General features: G+C 42.4%; 1 protein-coding gene across 19 annotated transcripts in view; it reads right to left on the reverse strand.

The window, feature by feature from the left end:
- The window catches only part of NRXN3 (neurexin 3), a 1,212,171-nt gene that overhangs the window by 431,187 nt on the left and 758,421 nt on the right, over positions 1 to 22,563 (reverse strand). The gene's annotated exons all lie outside the window — the stretch shown is intronic.

The raw sequence follows: 22,563 nt of genomic DNA on the forward strand, positions 1-22,563 counted from the left end.
GAAATTTGGCGGGGTGGGGAGGGAGAGGATGCTGCTTATTTCAAGAGTACCATGCCAGCAATAATAATCATACATTTTTATTTATACCCTGTCCATATGGCTAGTTGCCCCAGCCACCCTGGGCGGCTTCCAACACATATAAAAATAATAATCTGATTCAATATAAAAAGTCACAATAACTTTAAAATAAATGTGTATCAAATAAAGCAATATTAAACTATCCAATAGCAAGAAGAAGCATCAGCATCTCTGCTTTAATACACCAATTTATGACTAAAGAAGTGGAGTTTTTGTACCTGGGCCTCCTTGATTTGCTTAATGCCAGCTGTGAGGTTATGGGCAACAGGAGGAGAGGCTCACAGCCAAGTAGTGTGGCTATCTGTGATACAGACTTTTTTTAAGGTGGGGCTTTTGAACTGGATCTCAACAGAGGATGTGCTGAACATCACAGCAAAGAGAACCTTGGGAATGTGAGCAAGGCAATCTAAGCTCTTTGCCAGACCAAAAAGGGAAAGAAATGAATGATCCCTGTACCAGAATGTACTAGGAGTTCAAAAAAGCTTGTCATAATGCAACTTGGTATTGCAAGTGGGCAAGGGAGCCAAAAAACAACCAGGCACCAGTAGTTATGGGAAGTAAATTGGGGAAATGAGCTCTTGTGGCTCTGTTAGCAGAGTCAAATAAAAATACTTTGTTGCATCAATTAGGAGAGCCAAACTTTGTGTTTGTTTGTTTATGGCACTGCTTCATTGCATTTTAACATCCATGGCACAATGAGAAATTCACCAGATGAAGGTTTCCCTTGTGCATGGGGTCATGCAGAGATGGAAAAAGCACCAGTTGTCGAATTTCTGCTTTTAACCCTAGTTGTTAATGTGTCATTTTTAATGTTACCATTTTATTCTGCTCTGCTGCAATTTGATTTTATGGTGCGTGGTTTTATTTGTTTTATTGTATTATTTTGTAAGCCACTCTGAGATCCTTGGCTAAAGACTGGCTAATAAATCGCTTAACACGTAAAATTATATAATGGCACAGAAACTCTGCAAGAGAAAAAAATACGGCAATTCTCCTTAGCTGGTCTGTGGGCTCAGTGACTTGAATGAACCTTTTAGGGAAGTTTGACTTTTCTATAATTATATTTACAGGATTATTATTTTTTTAAGTTCATATGCCACCCTTCCTCTTAGGCAGGGATGGCAAACTTGTGGTCCTTCAGATATTGTTGCATTACAACTCCCATAATTCCTGGCTGCTCAGCATGCTGGGTTGGGGGTGGATGGGAGCTGTAGTCCTATATCTGGAGTGTCACAGGTGACCCATCGCTGACCAAAGAAATTGAGAGTAACATGCCTAGAACCTTCCCCTTTTATCCTTACAGCAACCCTGCAAGGCTAAGATTAGGCTAAGGCAGAGCGACTTGCAGAAGGTCATACAATGAACTTGGTGGCTGAGCACTAAACAAAATGTGATTGACAGGACATCACTTCTTTTGTAGATTTTCTATAGGACAATGGCTTAATTTAGACTAGAGCTGCAGTGTTCAGAGAATGTGTTTGTTTCATTCTCTCCCTTGCACTATTTTCTCAGAGTTGCCAGTTGCTCCATGTGGCAGACCAATCATATAGGTTGTATATGTGCCCCCAATACCGGAGGCAATGCCAGCTCTGAGGGGTAATTTTGTAATATCCCTCACCATTTATGTTGCCCTCTTTCAGTCAATGTAGACTCTACTACAAGTTATAGCCGTTCTGCAAAGGAAAAATGGTCCATATGACATCATGGTGACAGGTGGGTCTGCCCACCTGTCAAAGTGGCCAATGGGAGCGTGGACAAAAATTAGCATGAGGGAAATGGTTCCTTATCCAGCTTCTTGGCTCTGATCCAAAATATGTCTCTGAGTGGTTGTATCCTATTTGCCCTTAAAACCAACCAACCAACCAACCAACCAACAGGACATTCAGCCATGGATCTCACATCATACCATCTAGTTGCAACCCAAGTGGTGATTTAAGCCTGAGTTTTCTTCAAATGTAGGACTACAACTCCCATCATACCTGACCATTGGATATGCTGGCTGAGGCTGCTGGGAATTGTAGTCCAAAAAACACCATGTTGGCTACTCCTGCAACCAATACATAACACAGGAATAAATTATTTAAGTTTGAGAAATGATTCAGTGATGTGACTGAGCTAATAGGTGAGAACAGATGCCTAATATAATGTAATATAATATAATATAATGCACCTTAACAGCTATGTGCCACACAGTAATTGTATTAAAAAGCACATAAACCGTGCCTGCAAGCTACCAATCTAAGATATATAAGATAAGGAAGAAAAGGAAGAGGCTATCTGGTATCTTGTATCTACTTTAATTAGGAGACTGGAGAAACAAAGAAGGCTTGGAACTGTTGGGGAAGCAAAACCAGAATAATAAAATCTGAGCTCAGTTGCTTTCTTCCAACTTCACCTGCTAATGCTAAAAGGAAAAAAAGCACAAGGCACCCACCTCTTCGCTCTCTTACCCCCAAAGCTAGCACCCCCAACTATCTGTTGCAGCCCCTCCTCATCCTCGTGCAATGATTCAATCAGGTTCATGAGCATCAGATGCTGGCTCTGTTGTGACAAGTGGTAGTATATAATGCAGAAGGTATTCTTGACCCATTGTCAAAAGAAGCCCTATTTCTTATACACAGCTTTTAAAAAAAAAGACCTGCACCAATGATATTTCCTTTTTAAAAATAAAAATAAAAATGGGGGGCCCCACCTTTTCATGAGTGACTTTGCTCCCTTAACTGTAGTAAGAAATAAAAGGAGGTAATAAAACATACTATGTTACAATGTGCCCGATTGATTCTTTGAATAACAAAGAAATCTAGCTGATGGGATCATTAAAGCCCGTAAAACGTGAAAGCAGCCCAATCCTGCCCATGTTTACTCAGAGGTATGCCCATTTGCAGGCGATCTTCCTTAAATTCACCTGATGAAGTGGACTGTAGTTCACAGAACTCTATGCCATAATATATTTGTTAGTAAGCAAGGTGTCACAAGAATCTGTTGCTTTTGCTGCAACAGACAAGCATGGCTACCCCTCTGAAAATGGCCACTTATTTCAGGGGCCTTGCTTCCAAATAAGTGGACATGTGTCTGTAGCTTATGGCTTCCCCTCCTGACTTTGAATTCCCCACCTGCATTCCAGCTATGCTGCCCACAGTGAAATATATTGTAACATTTGCATTCATCCAGATCATACTCCCAAATGTGTGCTAAAAGCAAACACATCAAGATGTATCATATTGACATACTATGAGACTGAACAATAGACTCCAGTCTATGCTGCTTGTAAATTGAAATCTGGCCTGGTGTCTGCTTTGTGCTCTCTCTCTCTCTGTGTGTGTGTGTGTGTCTGTGTGTTTGTGTGATGCAGGTATAGGATGGAAAGTTAGTATCCATAGAGTATCTGGAAAGAGTTAATCATTCCTGCATCACTCATTTGAGAAATCTGGAAGTTGGTGGTGGTGGTGGATAAGGGGAGGGGGGCTCTATCCAACAAGATAATGAGCATTTGGGATGAAAGAAGTTGCTGCTGACTCCATTCTGATCATTGTATGACTGTCCTTCCTCCAAGACATAATGAAAAGGAAGCTCCTCGACTCTTAGTGCTGCATTTCAGAGATTTAGAATACTATACTGTGAACTTGCAGGTGTGCATTGTAATCCTGCCTTAGGTAGACTTTTGTCATTTCCTCTTTTCCACCCTAAACCTCTCCAAAATTAAATTAAAGTACAATTTAACACATACATTTATAAGTTTGCATTTCAAAAGAAGGCTCCCGCTGAGAGACAATCTGCCTTTTTTTCTATGGGATGCTCAAAAGAAGCTCAAGAGACTTGTGTCACAGAAACCTTAGCATCTCACTTAGTGCAAATGTTTTTATGGAAGCCCCCAAACCTGGCTCACAACATCAATTTCCATCTCTCCCACCACAAGCTTTCAAACGGCAGTTGTGAATTGCTGGGGAATCGCTACCTCCTCTCACTATAAGCACCAATATGTGAGTGCTATTTAGATGGAACAGAGGCAGTTGCCATAGACCGTTTCAGTTTATTGGTCCATGTGGCTAAGCATTGTCTAGCATGACTTGAAGCAGTTCTCCTGGGTGTCAGATAGGAATCTGTTTGAGCCCTACCTAGATGTTGTGGGTTGAAACTGGAACTTCTGCAGACAAGACATGTATTCTACAATTAAGTTATGGCTCTTCCCCTAGCTATAAATGGTTTGTACATGTAGCATCACTATGGACTGTGATGAAGTCCATTGTCCTATTCCTTTTTTTTTTTTTTTGGATACAGTTTATTAATTTTATAATAACAAAAAATCAAAATAATCAAAATTTTAACTCATACATCTTAATTGACTTCCCTCCACTCCCCGTCCTGGTTCCATTTTTTTACACTTATTCATACATGTCCATAGAATCTTATATCTTAACAGTCCAAATTTTGAAACCTTAATCATGTTGTTACAAGTGCATTGGTAGTTCAGTGGTAGAATTCTCGCCTGCCTGCCTTTGTCCTATTCCTATGAGCTTGTGTGTGTGTGTGTGAGAGAGAGAGAGACACAGAGAGATTGACAAGGGGGGGAGGGAGAGAGAATCCTGATTTGGGTGCTCATGTCTGCTATGTACACCTGAAAAGCTGCTTCTACTGATATGAGTGGGAGCTTTCCTTAAAGTGAAAACTTCAGGTGTGGTCCCTCCAAAATGGATTCGGACTGCGGGAAGAGAAAGAAGGTTAAAGCTCTCCACAAGGATCCTGATCTGGATCAGGACTCCCTACCTGGCACTTATACTTCACTAGTTCAACCATAGTCTGGATCCATAATTATTTTAAAAGTGTATTTCTTTTCAAAAATAAGGTCTTCAGAGGATGAGCGTTCCTGGCTTTCACCACTCAAGTGCATAACACCCATCCAGCTCCTTAAAACTTGACCATACTTCAAATGTCCCAACATTTTAGAACTTCTTTTTTAACCCTTTAGTTTCTTCAAGGGCTGTGCATGCTTCCTCTCCAGCACCAGAGCATTCAGTACTCTGCATGCAATGAGCTTATCTTCCATCACAAGATTTGTTTCCCCAGCCGCAAGGCCATATGCCCATTTCCATTATCAAAGGGTAGGAGATTCTGCTACTGGTACTAGTAGACCACATCAAGCATGGGAATTAGTTACTTAGATAGATAGTAATTTGTTAGTCTCAGCTTTCAAAAGTCATAAATGGTAACCTTTTTTGGAAATAAAAAAAACCTCAGAAAAAGCATGCTGTTATGAACCTTATACTATTAGTTGCAGTTATACTAAATAGTTCTGCAGTTAATCTAGTCCTGGCAGAAGCTCATGTGGCCTTAATGCTTTGGCTTTTCTTAAGAGTGCCTGGCCTGGTCAGCCACGAAACGGTGTATGAGCAAAAATAGGAAAAGGGGCTCTGATTTTGACGATGACTATGTACAAATAAAAATGTTTATAAAAAATAAATTAGAACCAAAAGTGTGAGGCAGGCTATAAATACATCAAGGCATTTCTGGTGACACCATAAAGCACTGGAACTTCACTCTGCCTTTGTTTATTGGATGTCACTGGCTTTATTTACTGCTCTGTAATTCATGGGTGAATCATATATTTAGCAGCACCATCACGTCAAGAAAAGGCATGATTTCAAGTGTGTTTTCCCCTCTTGGGTAGACCAGCAGACAGTGTTTATGCAGTGCTGTTCAAAGGGATTTCCTCTTAAAGTTTGTGTGTGTGTGTGTGTGTGTAAAGGTGAGTAAGTGAGTGAGTGTACAGGTCTGCCATATTAAGAAAAAAATAATCACTGTAAAATAAGTCCATTCTACTGAGGATTTTCTTTCATGCTTCTCTCTTGCACTATTTCCTAATGACAAAGATGTCCTGCAAACGGTGGAAGTGTGTGTGGGAAAGGTGACCATAAAAATGTGCTGAGCTGAGTGTGTGTGCGCACACTCGTTTAAACTTTCCATTTATTTTTCTTGGCTAGCTTTGTCCTACCTTTCTCGCTGTTGGCACATGCTTTCTCTAGAGCAGCTACCTTGCTCCTTTGGCAGGGCTCCTGTGCCTTGTCTGCCTGCAGGTCAGGCAAAAATCCAACAGCAGCTGCTTTCCTTGCCTCTGCAATTGTACTATGGAGAGGCAGCTGTCATGGTGAGACTGGGGGAAGGCTGTGTCCTGATTGGTTTATTGGCTGCTGGTGTCACAGTGGTCCCAACATTCCAACAGAGAGGAGATGGGCAAAAAAAACCCATTGGTCTGTTGGCTGCTGCTATCACAGTGGTCCTTAATTCTGCCTTGAGAATGATAATATTTACAGCTGTTCCTTGAGGCTCGAGACAATGTTGGGGGAGAGGGTTGTCCTCATAGTTGAAAGGGTTTACAGCAGACTTCTCTAGCCTGGTTTTCTCCAGACATTTCGGACTACAGGTCCCATCCTAGGATCCTCTTACCTACGGGATCGCCTCTCCTGGTATGCCCCACGGAGGACCTTAAGGTCCATATATAGCAACACCCTAGAGGTCCCAGGCCCTAAGGAAGTTAGATTAGCCTCAACCAGAGCCAGGGCCTTCTCAACACTGGCTCCGGCCTGGTGGAATGCTCTGTCTCTTGAGACCAGGGCCCTGTGAGATCTGATCTCTTTCCGCAGGGCCTGTAAGACAGAGTTGTTCCACCTGGCCTTTGGCTCAGAATCAGTTTGATTCCCTCCCCCTTTTTCTTTTTCCTTTCTCCTCCTATGATGAGTTTGCTCCCTAATTGTTTTAATGTTATATCTTAATCTTTTAAATTGTTTTTTAATCAACTTGTTTTTATTATTGGTTGTTAGCCGCCCTGAGCCCGGTCTTGGCTGGGGCGGGCGGGGTATAAATAAAATTATTATTATTATTATTATTATTATTATTATTATTATTATTATTATCATCATCCCTTGACTATGTCTGTGCCTCGCTCTACACATTTGCACAATTTTGCCCTCACACTCATGACAACTGCTTTTGTCTTGAAGGAAGAGGAGGAGGAAGTGCTGGCAGCCTGTAGCTGTTTTGTGGCTCACTGGAGAGCTTCAGTCCCTTGGGGCTTGTCAACCTGGCACCTTCCATGACAGTGCTGACCATTCATTGTACAGAATTAACATTTATGTCATGGTTTCTCACACACTAGAAACCAGAACTAGAGAAAAGGGGTCACTCGTTCAGATATAGCAATTAACAGAACTTCGTTTTAATTTGTAATGGGGAGAGAACTTTAAAAAATGTTTCGCATATAAGGTCATAAAAATTTGATCTGATGGAGCAAAATAAAATAGGGGGGAACTGGTCATTTAAGTTAGGGCTGAGCCACATCTTTCCCAGGTTTGCTTTTTGCCTCAAAAAGGCAATTCTGGAGAGTTTTCCCAACACCTAAATCCAAATTTTATTATGATTGTTCAAAGTTAAATTTTCCCTGACCTTTTGAAACTGTGTGTTGCCACTTTCGTTCTCAATCTCTTTCCTCCTTGAAGGATTCTAGCCAATCAGCAATTTCAGCCAATCACAAATCAATACTGGATCCGTAAATTAAGTATTCAGATGTGTCTATTGTTGATTTCATTAATGACAAATTAAGCTCATTTTCATTGAAAGTCAATGCCGTCTATACCCCCCAGGGCACAAGACTCGACAATGTGTATGGAGGTCCTAGGCTGCCCAGACAACAAGACCTCCCTTGGTCTTGCTGATGAGGTCCAAAGGAAAGCAGAGCTATACATTTGGTACCAGCTTGGCTCAGGAGCTGCCAGAAGGAGGTACACAAATTCCATCAAACTGCCTTAGGGACTCCACTGCTTGGAGTAAGCATTCCTTCAAGGAAGATCATAAGAATTTGGTCTGCTGTATCAGACCAAATTCCAGTCCAGCATCCTGTTTGCTCAATGTTCAACCACCTGCCCCTTGGGAAGCTCACTAGCAGAATAGCAGGGCTCTAGCGCTCTCCCACTTGGCCCAAAGCAAATGGCATTCAGCCTCTGACCCTGGATGTAGGATAATGCCACCTCAACTAGCAGGCATTCATTTTGGTGGTTCCCTCATTGCGAGAAGTGAGGTTACAGCAGGCATAGGCAAACTCCAGTCCTCCAGGTTTTGGGACTACAGTTCCCATCATCCCTGACCACTGGTCCTGTTAGCTAGGGATGATGGGAATTGTAGTCCCAAACATCTAGAGGGTTGGAGTTTGCCTATGCCTGGGTTACAGGGAACCAGGCAGAGGGCCTTCTCGGTAGTGGTGTCCACCCTGTGAAATGCCCTCCCATCAGATGTCAAGGAAATAAACAACTCTCTGACTTTTAGAAGACATCTGAAGGCAGCCCTGTTTAGGGAAGTGTTTGATGAATTTATCGTGTTTTAAATATTCTATTGGGAGCCGCCCAGAGTGGCTGGGGAAACCCAGCCAAATGGGCGGGATATAAATAAATTATTATTATTATTATTATTATTATTATTATTATTATTATTATTATTATTATTATTATTTTATGCACCATGGCTTTATCCAATCTAAGGTAGAATATCCCAGGGCAGATTATCCTTCTGGAAAGCCTGAATAACCAAAGCCTAGACCTTTTTCTGCCCATCCATTTTTCCAGATTCACTAAGTTTAAAGCAGGTGCGTGCGTGCTTGTTGTCATTTATGATGGTGGTGGTGCTGTGGATATAAGGTCCCCCCGCCCCCCCCCCAAGCGAATGCTTCTCTCTTCTGACAAATCTGTCTCAGAGTGACAGCATCTCCACTGGGAACATCTCACACATTGAGAAAACCAGCTGTATCAACAAGAAAACCAACAGACACCTAAACCTCAGGCCAGGGAACAAGTCTTTTAAATGCTCGGCAGCTGAGAAAATTGGTAAGTAGAAACAGGATGGGTAGGAATAACAACTCCCCTGAAAATCTGTAAAACAACAGGCAAGACTGAACTGTTCCTAATGCAGGTGCAGTATAGACATATTAAATGGTGTGGACAAATGCTCCGGTGACTGTTCATAGCTCCAAGGAAAGTTATGTAGTGCATGAGGTTTAAAGTAGGCCTACATATGCTCACAGTCACACTCCTTTGCTTATACATCCGTTCAGGCACAAAAGCTCCTCTAGGTGCTTATCTCCTCCACTGTCAACCGGAGATGTTGACAAAAGCAAACAAGAAAAGGCAAGAAGAAAGCAAGCTCAGAGGCAGCTGGCTTGGAAAGTATCTAATTTGATGCCATTCCCTTTCAACTTGCATTCTGTTGAAAAAAATAAAGGCCTTTGCACTCACAGAACTCCCTTGATTTTCATCTTTGCTTCTAATGAATACTGAATATATAGATCTATCTATCTATCTATCTATCTATAATATATAGACGCCACTCTCCTCTTCCTCACCCAACCAGGCCTCCACTTTCCCAGTTTTGCTGCTCAATATCCTTCAGCAAGAGCTGCCAAAGATGGGACCCACCCAGGGTCATTTACATGCCCAACATGTTTTCCAATTGCAGTGCTATGTTCCCAAGTTACCCATACTGACATAATCTCATCACAGCTTGATTGTGAGCGTAACGCGGGTGGCGCTGTGGGTTAAACCACAGAACCTAGGACCTGCTGATCAGAAGGTCGGCGGTTCGAATCCCCACGACAGGGTGAGCTCCTGTTGCTCAGTCCCTGCTCCTGCCAACCTAGCAGTTTGAAAGCACATCAAAGTGCAAGTAGATAAATAGGTACCGCTCCGGCGGGAAGGTAAATGGCGTTTCTGTGCGCTGCTCTGGTTTGCCAGAATCGACTTAGTCATGCTGGCCACATGACCCGAAGCTGTACGCCGGCTCCCTCAGCCAATAAAGCGAGATGAGTGCCGCAACCCCAGAGTCGGTCACGAATGGACCTAATGGTCAGGGGTCCCTTTACCTTTACCTTAAGCATGAACCAATTCAATGCCCATGATATACCAGTTGATTGATATCAAATAAGATCACATCACATCAGTATGGTTGTCTGAACAGAGTCAGAATTTCATTTCATTTCATTTTTGCAAACTTCTAGTCCTCATGGTTACTGGATGAAAACTGATGAAATTAGGATAGATTCTGAAATACAGTATCTTTCAGGGACTTTTCAGATGTCAGGGGGTCTAAAATATCTACATTTAGAATGGGACTCAGTACCACCAACACTACCACCCTCAGCATTTCTCTTTATATGGCCCTTAGTTCATTGGTAATGATATTTATTACCTCCATATCTTCATCTCTTGGTCAGTTTCTAATCCAGCTTATGATTTTCCAATTCTCACCCTCTAAATAATGCAACCAAAGAAATTGTATTATGCAGCAATCTAATTTGGCACGCCAGCCTTAGAATAACACAATTTGGGTATTTGGGATGTAACATTCCAGCTTTTCTTGTCTACGCTGAAGAGAGATTGTGAATATTTTCTTTAGATGTAGAATTCATGCATTAATAGTGTATGAAATTATAATATGGCCAGTTGCAAAGAAACACTAACAGGAGTGGACATCAAATGCGGACCTCGGCTGCACAAAGATTATTATACGTAGTCATCACTTTTTAAATGGCTGCTCAGAGATATATTCTGCTTCTTTCCTTCCAAGGAAATGAAGATCTGTCCCTCCCAAAGGGCTCTAGTTAGCAGGGTGTGCAAATTTAGTTATATTGACTCAGTAAAATTAGTGGGACTCTCTAATTTAATTGAGACATGTTCAGACAAAGCTGGCTGCTTCTCCAGAAACACCAGGAGTCCGTTGTGCATCTGTCATCAAAGCTAGAATGGACTGTAATAATTAGCATTTATACAGCACTTTAAAATGTTACAGAGTGTTTCACATATATTGTCTTAGTAGTTCTGAGTCTGTCAGCAGCTCTGTATGGTAGGAGGGCAGTGCTGGGGGTGGGGGTGGTTAAGGCTCAGGGGGCATAGCTTGCAAAAAGACATTTAATGAGCAAGGCCTAGGTCCTGGTTTGTTCAGAAACCCATTGGACTGTGGTCACATTTGCATGAAGTCTTTAAAGCACTGTGGTACCACTTGGAACAGCCATGGCTTTCCCCAAAGAATTCTGGGAACCACAGTTTCTTTAGGGGGCTGAGAGCTGTTAGGAGATCCCCTATTCCCTTCCCAGGGGTGCAGTTCCCAGAGTTCCCTATAAAGAGGGACAGATACCACTCTGAGGGAAATAGGGGTCTCTTAACAACTCTCAGCACTGCTAACTACAGCTCCTTGAATTCTTTGGGGAAAGCCGTGCCTGTTCAAAGTGGTATCATTGAGCTTGAATGTATGGCGCTAATGCAATGGGGTGTGTGAATGTGCTCAGGAGGTACCATAGCTCACTGTTAGAACCCATACTTCATATGCAGGAGGCTTTGGTTTCCATTCTTGGTCTCTCCAGGTAAGAGAATCAGGCAGCAGGTGACGGGGTGACCTCTACCCAGGGCTTTCTTTCAGTGAGTACTCAAGGGTACACAATACCAGCACCTCTTTTTGTTGTTAAAAAGTGAGGCACTTATTGCAACAACTTCATGGTGAGTACTGGCACCTATTTTTCTAGGGGAGGGGAGCACTGCATCTACCTGAGATACCAGAGAACTGCCAGAAGTCAGAGTAGATATTATTGGGCCAGACAGATGAATAGTGGGACTACAAGACAATTTTCCACATTCATACCAGTGTGCCCCTTCTGGCACACCATTTGTGAGTTGCTGCCTTGGTGAGTGCAGTGGATATGATGATACGAGGGAAGAGGTACAGCTCATTGGGAAACTAATTACCGATTGTCTGCCACCAGTATTTGTAAATAACAAGCTAAGCTTTACAGTGACTGTAAGATCGCCTGGCCTCGATTACAGGCCCATATTTGCATCTATTATGCATCTATTTTCCCACAGATTAATGTGTCCCATTAAGAGTGATCAGGGGATGGCAGGATCATTATCTGTCCTCATTAGTGGGGGGTGGGGGAAGCCTTGGACTCAATTAACATGATTCTTCATCTTCTTCCAAGGCCCCTTTCAGGTTGCTAGACCACTCAGCTAATATCAATGGTCCAAAGTATTTGGCGTGTGCATGTAAATGGGAGGCTGTGTAGGCACTCATGGCAAAGACATCAAACAAGCCTCACATTTTATTTTCTTTCACTCTTCAGAGCCTGTAGAGTAGAGTGGGAAGGTGCCAAATCCCGTTTTAGCTTCTGTAAGAGCATCTAAATGTCAACAAAGAGCCTTGTTAACTGCTATCCTTTCCAAATGTTCCTATTTCTAAAAATGATTGCTCTCCCCTCCTTTTCTTAAAGTTGCTTTCTCCTACTATCGCCTACCCTCTCCCCACCTATCTGTGCAGATCCTAAGGAGCTGATTTAATGATCTGCTGCTATAGCAGCTTCTGCTTTTAGACTGCAAACAGAAGAAGAGTAGTTATAAATGTGTGGCACTCTTCTATCCTTACTAGGCCTCCACGGCAGTTTGTTCACAACTGTACACCCCAGGAATTGTACACCCCACACAAAGTGTTTAGTCTTCCAACTTTAGGAAAATCAAACCAGGACCCATGTGATGCTATTCATGCATATATCCTAATATCAGAAAATCCAGGGGTGGGCAACCTTTATGTTCCCAAGGGCCATATGCAACAGTGGGTGGACACTCAGGGACCACATTTTACTGGGCATGGATGAGCTGGCAGTACATTTTACAGAGAATGGATAAGCTGGCAGAGAGCCAGTGTGGTGTAGTGGTTAAGAGCAGTGGACTCATAATCTGGTGAACCGGGTTTGATTCCCTGCTGCTGGGTGACCTTGGGCTAGTCACACTTCTCTGAAGTCTCTCAGCCTCACTCACCTCACAGAGTGTTTGTTGTGGGGAAGGAAGGGAAAGGTGATTGTTAGCCGCTTTGAGACTCCTTAGGGTAGTGATAAAAAGGGATAGATATCAAACCCAAACTCTTCTTCCTCTACATCTGGTGGCTGCTATCCACTGAGACTGGTGTAGGGTGGAATACAGGGAGCCCAAACAGCAGGTGGCACCAGACCAGAGACAGTCAGGGCCAAAATTAATTCTACTTTTGTCCCCTTCCTCCTCTCTGCTCACTTCTGCAAGGGCAACACCGGTGACAGGACAGAAGTGGTAACTGGTACTCATTGGGCCTCAAAGGGCAAGAAGGGCAAGAAGACCCAGAGCCCATGTAATTGTGGTTTTGTTCCCATCCTCCTCCCTGCAAGCCCAACACTAAGGAGAAGGAGGAGGAAAACGGGAGGCAATACTACAACACTGGTCTGGTTGTAAGTAACAAGGGCAAATAGGGTCTGGCTGAGTGCAGACTGAGGTTGGTGAGGCTGTGCCCCATTCGCCCTAATGAACTAGCCTCCACAGCTCATTGGCAAGCACATGCACTCATTAGGAGGACTTAGGCCAAGCTGTCTGCCTCAAGACAGGATTATCTTACCCCTAAAATGTCTCTGACAGGTGCCTGTCACACCAAAGTTCCATCACTCCGTTTCTAACATCAGGTGCCTCTAGGAAGCTGTAAAGAGGACATATGGAAAATGACCTGCTCTGTTGTTTGTCCCCAGCATCAGGTGTACAACCTCTGTACATGGAAGCCCCACAAAAATCGGATTTGATAGCAGCTGATAGACTTATCCTCCATGAAGTTGCCTAATGCTTTTAAGAGCCATCAAATCTAGTGGCCATCACTACATCTTAGGCAGCTTCTTCTATTGCTGGGGTGCTCTTGGGAAACTATCGCCCTCTTTGTAGTTTAAAACATGAGCTTCTTACCCTATCTTCCTCAGCAGATAATGTGAACGATCGCTGTGCCTCTTCTTCCCGATATTCTTTTAAAATACTTGAAGATCCAGTCCAATCCTGTTAGTAATATTTTCTCTAGGCTAAACATATCCGTTTCCTTTCCATACGTAAACCCTTTAACATCTTCATAGTTCTCCTCCAAATCCCTTCTAGGTTGTCAGCCTCTGTGACAAGTTGACATTACATCCCAGGCTGGTAATCAAGACAAAAACTCCCAAGATACGGGCCAGGAAGTGGCCCTTGTTGTTTGGTTTTTAGCTATGTGGACACTGCTCATAGAATCATAGAGATGAAGAGTTGGAAGGGGTGACGAGGGTCATCCAGCCAACCCCCTGCAATGCAAGGATCTTTTGCCCAACGTGGGGCTCAAACCCACAACCCTGCGATTAAAAGTCTCATGCTCTACCGACTGAGCAAGAACAGCAGCACATTACTCTTTAAACAGCACGGTATTTCTTGCTTACTATTAATGGACTACGGTTGCCTGGTATCTCCTTTCTCCATTAATTAGTATTTTTATTATATATTTATTTATTTAGTTCTATATTTATTTATACCCTGCCTTTTCCACTGTTGGGACTCAAGGCGTCTTAAATGCATGTACTTACGGTAAATTTCACATTAAACAGTCTTATCTGCTAATACAAACAGGGGTTCTTAAACAAACTTTTTTCCTCATCAGCACATGAAACAAGGGTTGAAGTGTCTGCTATAAAGGGAATGGGGGGTGCCCCCTGCATCACTCCTATGTGAAACCAAGCCTTCTGTTTTCAGGACACAACCAAGCTGCCCTACCCTTTGAGCTGATTTCAAATGTTACTAGCAGTGCAATGCAATGCGAGTTTATCAAAAGTGTGTAAGACTTAATTTCAGACTCAATGATTATTTGGCAGGAATTTAAGATATTGTGTGTGATTTGTTTATTTAAGATATTTATAAAGCACATTGCATGTTTAACCTTCGCAAAGCAATTTACATAAGAAGAATTGAAACACTTGTTTAAAATGAAACAGCAATGAGAATTGAACATAGAAGTTTCATAGGCTCATAGATTTAGAAGGCACCCTGAGGATCATCTAGTCTAACCCCCTGCAATGCAGGAATATACAGCTGTCCCATAAGGGGATCGAACCTGCAACCTTGGCATTCTCAGCACCACGCTCTAACCAACTGAACTACCCACTGCCCTTAGCCAGGGTGATGACTCTGAAACACCTAAGGCCTGGGTGAGTTGTTTTTGTTTTTTAAGGTCTCATCACAGTTGGGACATATTTGATCAGCAATAGTTCCCAAACTTCTCCCACTCATGGACCACTTGAAAATTGCTACAAGCCCTGGCAGGCCACTTAATGGTTTTTCTGCCTGTTGTAGCAATTATAATCTGTGCAGTGTTAAATGATGTAATGTTTTTAATTGTAGTTGTACAGACATACCATAGACCACCTGAATGAAGCTTGCATACTACTGGGCGGGGGGCAGTCTGTAGACCACAGTTTGGGAACCCCTGAGCACCCACTTTTTGAAGAGCTGAATGGCATTTAAAGCCTCAGGATAGTACAAGACAGTGATTACAGAAGAAGAGACAGAGATAAGCCATATCACTTGCTCTCTATGCCTGGGCTCAGCCCTTGAAGTTGTGAAGTAATAATAAAGCACAGGGCTCTGACCATATGCAGAATATATATTTTTCCATTTCACCTCTGAGTTAGCACAATCCCACATATATGGGATGAGCAAAAAAAAAAAAGGCTCCTTGGGGCTGAGGATGGGTATGCCAGTAAGGCTTCAACTCTCACCAGTTCAAAGTGAATGAGGAATTCTAGAAGGGGAACTATTTAGGAATGGGCAAACAGGAGCAGTTGCCCCCCACTCCACCCCATGTTTCAGATCTCATGTGATCTATATCTGAACGACTGACAGGTCCTACACGCTACATGACTCCTGTAATCAAGAGCTCAATGGGTGGACAGAGAAATTGACATCCCCGTCTGCAGCAGCAGAGAAGAAAGGAACAGAGGGCCCATCACTGTATCTGAAGGCCTGTTTAGAAATATCTTAAATAAATAAAGTTGAGGTGGAAGGTAGATTGTTAATGGTGCTGAGACTTGTTAAGTGGCGTCTATTCCCTTCCCAAAGCTAAAATCTCCAGAGTTCCATGGGCAGAGGAGTTGATTGTTAAACCACAACTCTCAACAGCCTTCACAAACTACAGTGCCCAGAATTCTTTGGGGGAAGCCATGATGGCTGTTTAAAGTGGTATCACGGTGCTTTAAATGTATGGTGTGAATGTGACTGATGTTCATCCAATGAATTGTGATTGGTACCATTACGGATAATGCAACTGTCATTATCGGTAAATGAAACTTGAGTAAAGAGTAAAGTCTAACTTAGTCAAAGCTTGTGTTCTCAACCTGAAACTGTTCTTAACTTGAGTTACCACTTTAACTAATGGGGCCTCCCGCTGCCGCACGATTTCTGTTCTCATCCTGAAGCAAAGTTCTTAACCTTAGGTACTATTTCTGGGTTAGCGGAGTCTGTAACCTGAAGCGTCTGTAACCTGAAGCATCTGTAAACTAAGGTACCACTGAAATTCTGATTACTGTACTTCAGTTCCACTCCATCTTAATTCAGAGTGGAGCAATAAGTTTAGAAGGCATAACTATATGGCAGACACCTATGATGACTTGTGTATTTAGACCATGCATATCGTTTTAGAGAAGGCGGGTTGATGCTGATGATTTAATGCCAAATATCCCACAATGTACCAGATGTGCCGATTCACTCATGTCTCAAAGTAGCTGAAATAATTGTGAAGAGCATTAGCACAAGGAGCGTGTCTCCATATTAAGCTGTGTGCAAAGTACATTTTCTAGCCTGCTGAGTAAGGTGTGAAGGGAAGCAGTAAATGTCTGCTACAGATTAATACAACTCCCCTCCCCCCCCAATGTTATTTACGATGTTCGCCACCAAATTTCAGGAACAGTTCCTCAGACCCGATTCTCCTGGAGGCCCCTTGAGGTTCGCTTCCCTGCTTTCCCTGACTCTAGCAGCCCCTTCAATAAAAACAAAGAGGAGATGCTGCTGGTAGAAATATCAACAGCTCCTACTTCAGTATTTGTGGTTGTGCATGATCCTACAACAGCCTTCCATAACCTGGTGTCCTCCATATGTTGATCGTCTCCAGCTCCCATAATCCCCAACATGCCTGACCAACCAACTGCCAGGGCTGATGTGATCTGTATCTAACAAGCATCTGGAGGGCACCAGGTTAGGGAACATAGAAGCATAGGAAGCTGCCTTATACTGAGTCAGATCATTGCTCCATTTAGCTCTGTACCAGTAGTGGCTTTCCAAGGGTTTCAGACAAGGGTCCAGCCTTAGCTGGAGATGCCAGGAATGAACCTGGGAGTTCCCATGTGCAAAACAGTTGCTTTTTATTCTTTTACACAATGCTTGGAAATTATTTAATATTAAAGAGGTTGATAAATTTAATTGATACACAAAATGTTTGACCTTGGATGACTTTCAACTCATTTTATTATGGGTAATATCCATTGTAAGTCATACTCAGAATAGATCCCCTAAAATCAATGTGGGTCAACTCTGAGTATGACTTAGTTGGATCTCTCCCTCTTCCTCTCTCTTCTTCAAATGCATGTCCAAAGTTCAGAAGGACTTCAGGTGTGCATCGAGATTGCTGAGCACTTGAGAGAACAACCTGTCAACAAAGTTTGAATTTCTGTTGCTAAAAATGCATTCATTCATTTATTTCATTTATATCCTACCTTTCCTCTAAGGAGCTCAAGGTGGCATTCATGGTTCCCCGCCCCCCATTTTATCCTTATCCCTGTAAGGGAGATTAAGCTGCAAGACTGCAGCTGGCACAATATCACCCAGTGAGCTTCATGACAGAGCATGGCTTTAAGGCTTTTCACACCTGAGGTGTAAGTTTTTCAGACCAACCTTGTTTTTATGGTTGTGGGTTGTTTTTAATGCTGTAACCCACCCTGGGACCTTATGGTGAAAGGCAATTTAACAACAACAACAGCAACAACAACAATGGATTTGAACCCAGGTCATAGCTGTCAACGTTTCCCTTTTTTTAAGGAAAATCCCCTTATTCTGAATAGGATTCCTCGCAAGAAAAGGGAAAAGTTGACAGCTATGACCCAGGTCTCCCAGGTCCTAATCCAACGCCAGAACTACTACAGCACACTGGCTCTGATACTATGCTGGCACACACAATGGCAGGTCAGTCGCAAGCAAGTATGCTCCATGGAAGTTCATTCGGATAGGAATGGAAACCATAGCTTCCTTTAAGGGCGCAATGATAGAATATTCCACAACTGGTGGGAGGAAAGGTACTTCCAGGTTCATATTTCAGAGCTCAAGGACAGTTATGACTTCTAACTCATGGAGCAGCGGAGCTGCAAAATGAGCAATGTCTGTGATGTTCTATGCAGCTGTGGATATCTAAAATGAGAAATCTCCTTGAAATATGAGCCATTTGGCCAGAGAGAATACGAACTAGTCAGGCCACTTGATCTCCTCTCTTTTCCCACAGGTCAAGATCAGATATTTTGCATGGCTCCTACGCTGTTCTTTTTCCGAGGGGTTTATTTGAAAGATGCATAAATCTGAAGAGCTGATCATTTCCCTTCTTCTCCTCTTTATTTATATGACTTTTGAAAATAAATTTCCAGCGAGGTCCCTTTTGATTTAACGAGGTGCTGCCAATTCTGCCAGTACTTTGGGTTTTACATTTTTTATTGAATGGGCCCCGAATTGAAAACTAGATTTCCTTCCAATTCCCCTCCACTTGCGAGGCGAGGGGAAATGAAAACGCCTGTCAGCAAAAGTAATGTGTTTAATACCGTGCCAACCCTAAACATCAGCAGAGATTTCTGTGTATTGCAAATAATTCTATCACCAACCTATATTGCTCAGCTGTGTTTTTATCTTTGCCGTAGGATAATATCAATATTTCAAAATGTGAGACAAGGAATGTTTTATGAGATTGATGTGGGAAAGAAGTGTGACAAATACATAAAAAAGGGCAGAGGGAAATGCAGGATAGTCATAAAAATGCTTTTCGGCTCCCATGGGGACTCACTGAGTTTATCCTTCCCTTATCAGAGACCCGTTGCAGTCTCCTTGGTAAATCTCTGTATTTAATCAAAAGGAAAGGCAATATTATCTTTTTAAAAAGTGGCCTCTTCTAACACAGGGGTGGGGAACCACAGGCCTGGGGTGTGTGAATCTGAGCCCCCAGGCTTCTCTGTCTCGCCCTTTGGACTCACCCCAAGCCAAACCCATCATTGGTCCTGCTCAGCATCCTCTTTGAGTGCTTCCAACTAGCGGAATGTGTCCATGTACAGTGAGAATGCCTCTTGTTTTCCTTGGTGAAACTCTATGTCTTTGCATGAAACTCTTGACTTCTGCATATCTCAAATGGAGCCTACTATACAAAGACAAGAGTCACTGTCTGCCTCTGGCCCCATCCATGACTGGCATGCAGCCCCCAAAAGGTTGCTTACAAGTGAATGTGACCCTTGAGGCCTTTATTTCTTTTCATGCCCAGGCCCACATTCTAAACATACAATCTATTTTATATACTTTTAATATTATTATTATTATTATTATTAATAATAATAATAATAATAATGTTTCCCCAGCCACTCTGGGCGGCTCCCAATCAAGTGTTAAAAACAGTACAGCGTTAAATATTAAAAACTTCCCTGAACAGGGCTGCCTTCAGATGTCTTTTAAAGATAAGATAGCTGCTTATTTCCTTCACATCTGAAGGGAGGGTGTTCCACAGGGTGGGCGCCACTACCAAGAAGGCCCTCTGTCTGGTTCCCTGTAACCTCACTTCTCACAATGAGGGAACCGCCAGAAGGCCCTCGGCGCTGGATCTCAGTGTTGCCCCTAAAATTAGAGCAGATCTTCTTCTTCTTTAATGCCTTTGCTTAAATTAAACCTGGTCTAGGCATGTAGCAGAAAGAGTAAGTGAAGTTGCAGAGTTCTAGACTGCAGTATTTCACACTGCAAGCGAAAGATATCTTGTTTGAATGTAAAAGAAACAAAACAAAAAACAGCAACAGCAGAAAAACAACACCACCAGTGTGAGTGGATAAATTGCGTCACAAAGCGAAAGTTGGGTTAGTTGTTGTTTTTGCCCTGGAATAATAGAATTGTAGAATTGTTGAGTTGGAAGGGACCTCACGAATCACCAACTCCCTCTAATGCAAGAATCTTTTGCCCAATGTGGGATTCGAACCCACATCCTTGAGATTAAGAGTCTCATGCTCTACCAAATGAGACTTGCATGTGTTTTTTCTTTTTTTAATGGAACGCCCTCCCATCAGATGTTAAGGAAATAAACAACCATCTGACTTTTAGAAGACATCTGAAAGCAGCACTGTTTAGGGAAGTTTTTAATGTTTGATCTTTTATCGTGTTTTTAATATTCTGTTGGGAGCTGCCCAGAGTGGCTGGGAAACCCAGCCAGATGGGTGGGGTATAAATAATATATTATTATTATTATTATTATTATTATTATTATTATTATTATTATCATCATCATCATCATCCTGTGCCTGAGCAACAAAAGACCACAGAAGTGCAAATCAACAGCAAATTATCCTTGGGGTCTAAGAATCATTACTATTATTGTGCTTACTCATAATGTATATTGGTTTATTGGTAATGGCCTTGTATATTTTCTGCCTTACTTTTGTAAGCTCCCACTTCCACCACCAAAATGAAGAAGACAACAGTTTTGAGCGAGCACACAGGAACTTTGTTGTTGTTTACTGTTACTATCTTTATTCAGTTTTATACAGAACAAAGCACTCAGTGCGCTCCAAGGACTTGCATGCAGGTTTGCGTCCACTTTTTATCTAATTGCCCATTCTCAAGGCAGCTGACTGATGCTAAAACTTTCAAAAATGATTTTTAAAATCCAGGTGCCCAACTTGGAACAAACTCAAAGCATTTGATGATTCTTGGAACTCTCGGTTCCCAACAAGATCCTCGCAGTAATCGGATGAAAAATTACTCTGGCCATTCAGTATTATTGCACCTGTGGTTTCTATGTGATACACTGCTGAGCTCTCAGACAAAACAGGCTAATGTGTGAAGGAAGCTTCTAAAATCAGTGTGTTTCATGGAACAACTAGTAACATTATTCAAATAAGAATGTATTAATAACAAACAAACCTCAGTGCAATTTGAGCCTATTGGCTCTTCATCAGTGGAAGTTCTTCATCATTCAAGTTTAAATTAAAACAAATTACGTCAGGTTGAAACCTTCATTGATTTCATTATTTACCACTGCTTTTATACAACGCTTGGAGATTTTTTATTAAAGAGGTTGATAAATTTAATCAATACACAAAATATTTGACCTTGGATGACTTTCAACTCATTTTATTATGGGTAATATCCACTGTAAGTCATACTCAGAATAGATCCCCTAAAATCAATGTGGGTCAGCTCTGAGTATGACTTAGTTGGATCTCGCCCTCTTCCTCTCTCTTCTTCACTGCTTCATGTAGATTCCCTTGATGGAGCCAGAGCAGAGTTGGGTCCTGCACCTTGAATAGTTGCGTAGCAGATGGTGCTTTAGGTTATGATACACTATGTAGGCTGAAATTTTGCCTATTAAACACACTATTCAATGTGCAGGAGCCCTTACGCATCTGGCCTCCCTCTGTTTTCTTCATGTATATTCAATGGCAGTAAGCTAGGGATGAATATATATATATTTAAAAAATCAATCAAAAAATGAAAAACATGAAGTACATACTTTCTGTGAGAATCAGGCATATTTTAATGAAAAGTGTTCCTTTGAGATGAGACAAGAAAAATGCAATCCTGCACACCTCTATTCAGAAGCAATTCCCATGGGGCTTAATCTCAGGTAAGTAGGTGTAGGACTGCAACACAGGAGAATATTTTAACATACTACTTACTGCAAATCCCTAGGATGTTGGAAGCATAATCTCTACCCTGGGTATTAATACTCTTTGGATGGAGTGTGGGGAGGGGCAGGAATGAAGAACATGCTCTGTATATCAGGCAACGGGGAGGACGGGACACCCATAACTTTCTAGAAAGGAAAAGGGGATTTAGGGGGGCTGGAGTTGTCCCAGAAGATGTCAGTGGAAGTTACTCAGGACTTTGGGTATCATTCTTAGAAACCTGAGCATACAAGTCGTGTTGTAGCCGTTGTTTCAATGATTCTGGTAGCCACTTCTCCAAAGTTATCATTATTCCCTTGTTGCGGGAGAACTTGCAGTCAGGTCAGAAGTGGCTTGGCAGATGGGGAGGAGCCACCACAGTAGCTTTCTGCCAAGTGGATCACAGCCTCTTACTGGAACTGGAAGGGATGAAATGGTGGGGAGGTCAGCAAGGTGAAAACACACCAGCAGAACCAATCCAGTGTTCCTGCCAGTGTGTTTGTGCTGTGTCAACATCCCCACTTCCTTCCAAGTAAGCAACAACGGCAACCCACCTGCCAGAAAGCTTGTGTAGATGTTCTTCTCCATCTGCTGAGCTGCTTCTGGCCAGAGTTCCTAATCACCTGCAGCAGTCTCTCTCTATAGACAAGTCCCATGGACAGAATGGAAGAGAACAGGAGATGTGATGGTGGAGGTGAGGCTAGGAATGGATG

The sequence above is a fragment of the Podarcis erhardii genome (genome assembly GCF_964252035.2).
Source record: "Podarcis erhardii genome assembly, chromosome: 1".
Lineage (NCBI taxonomy): Eukaryota > Metazoa > Chordata > Lepidosauria > Squamata > Lacertidae > Podarcis > Podarcis erhardii.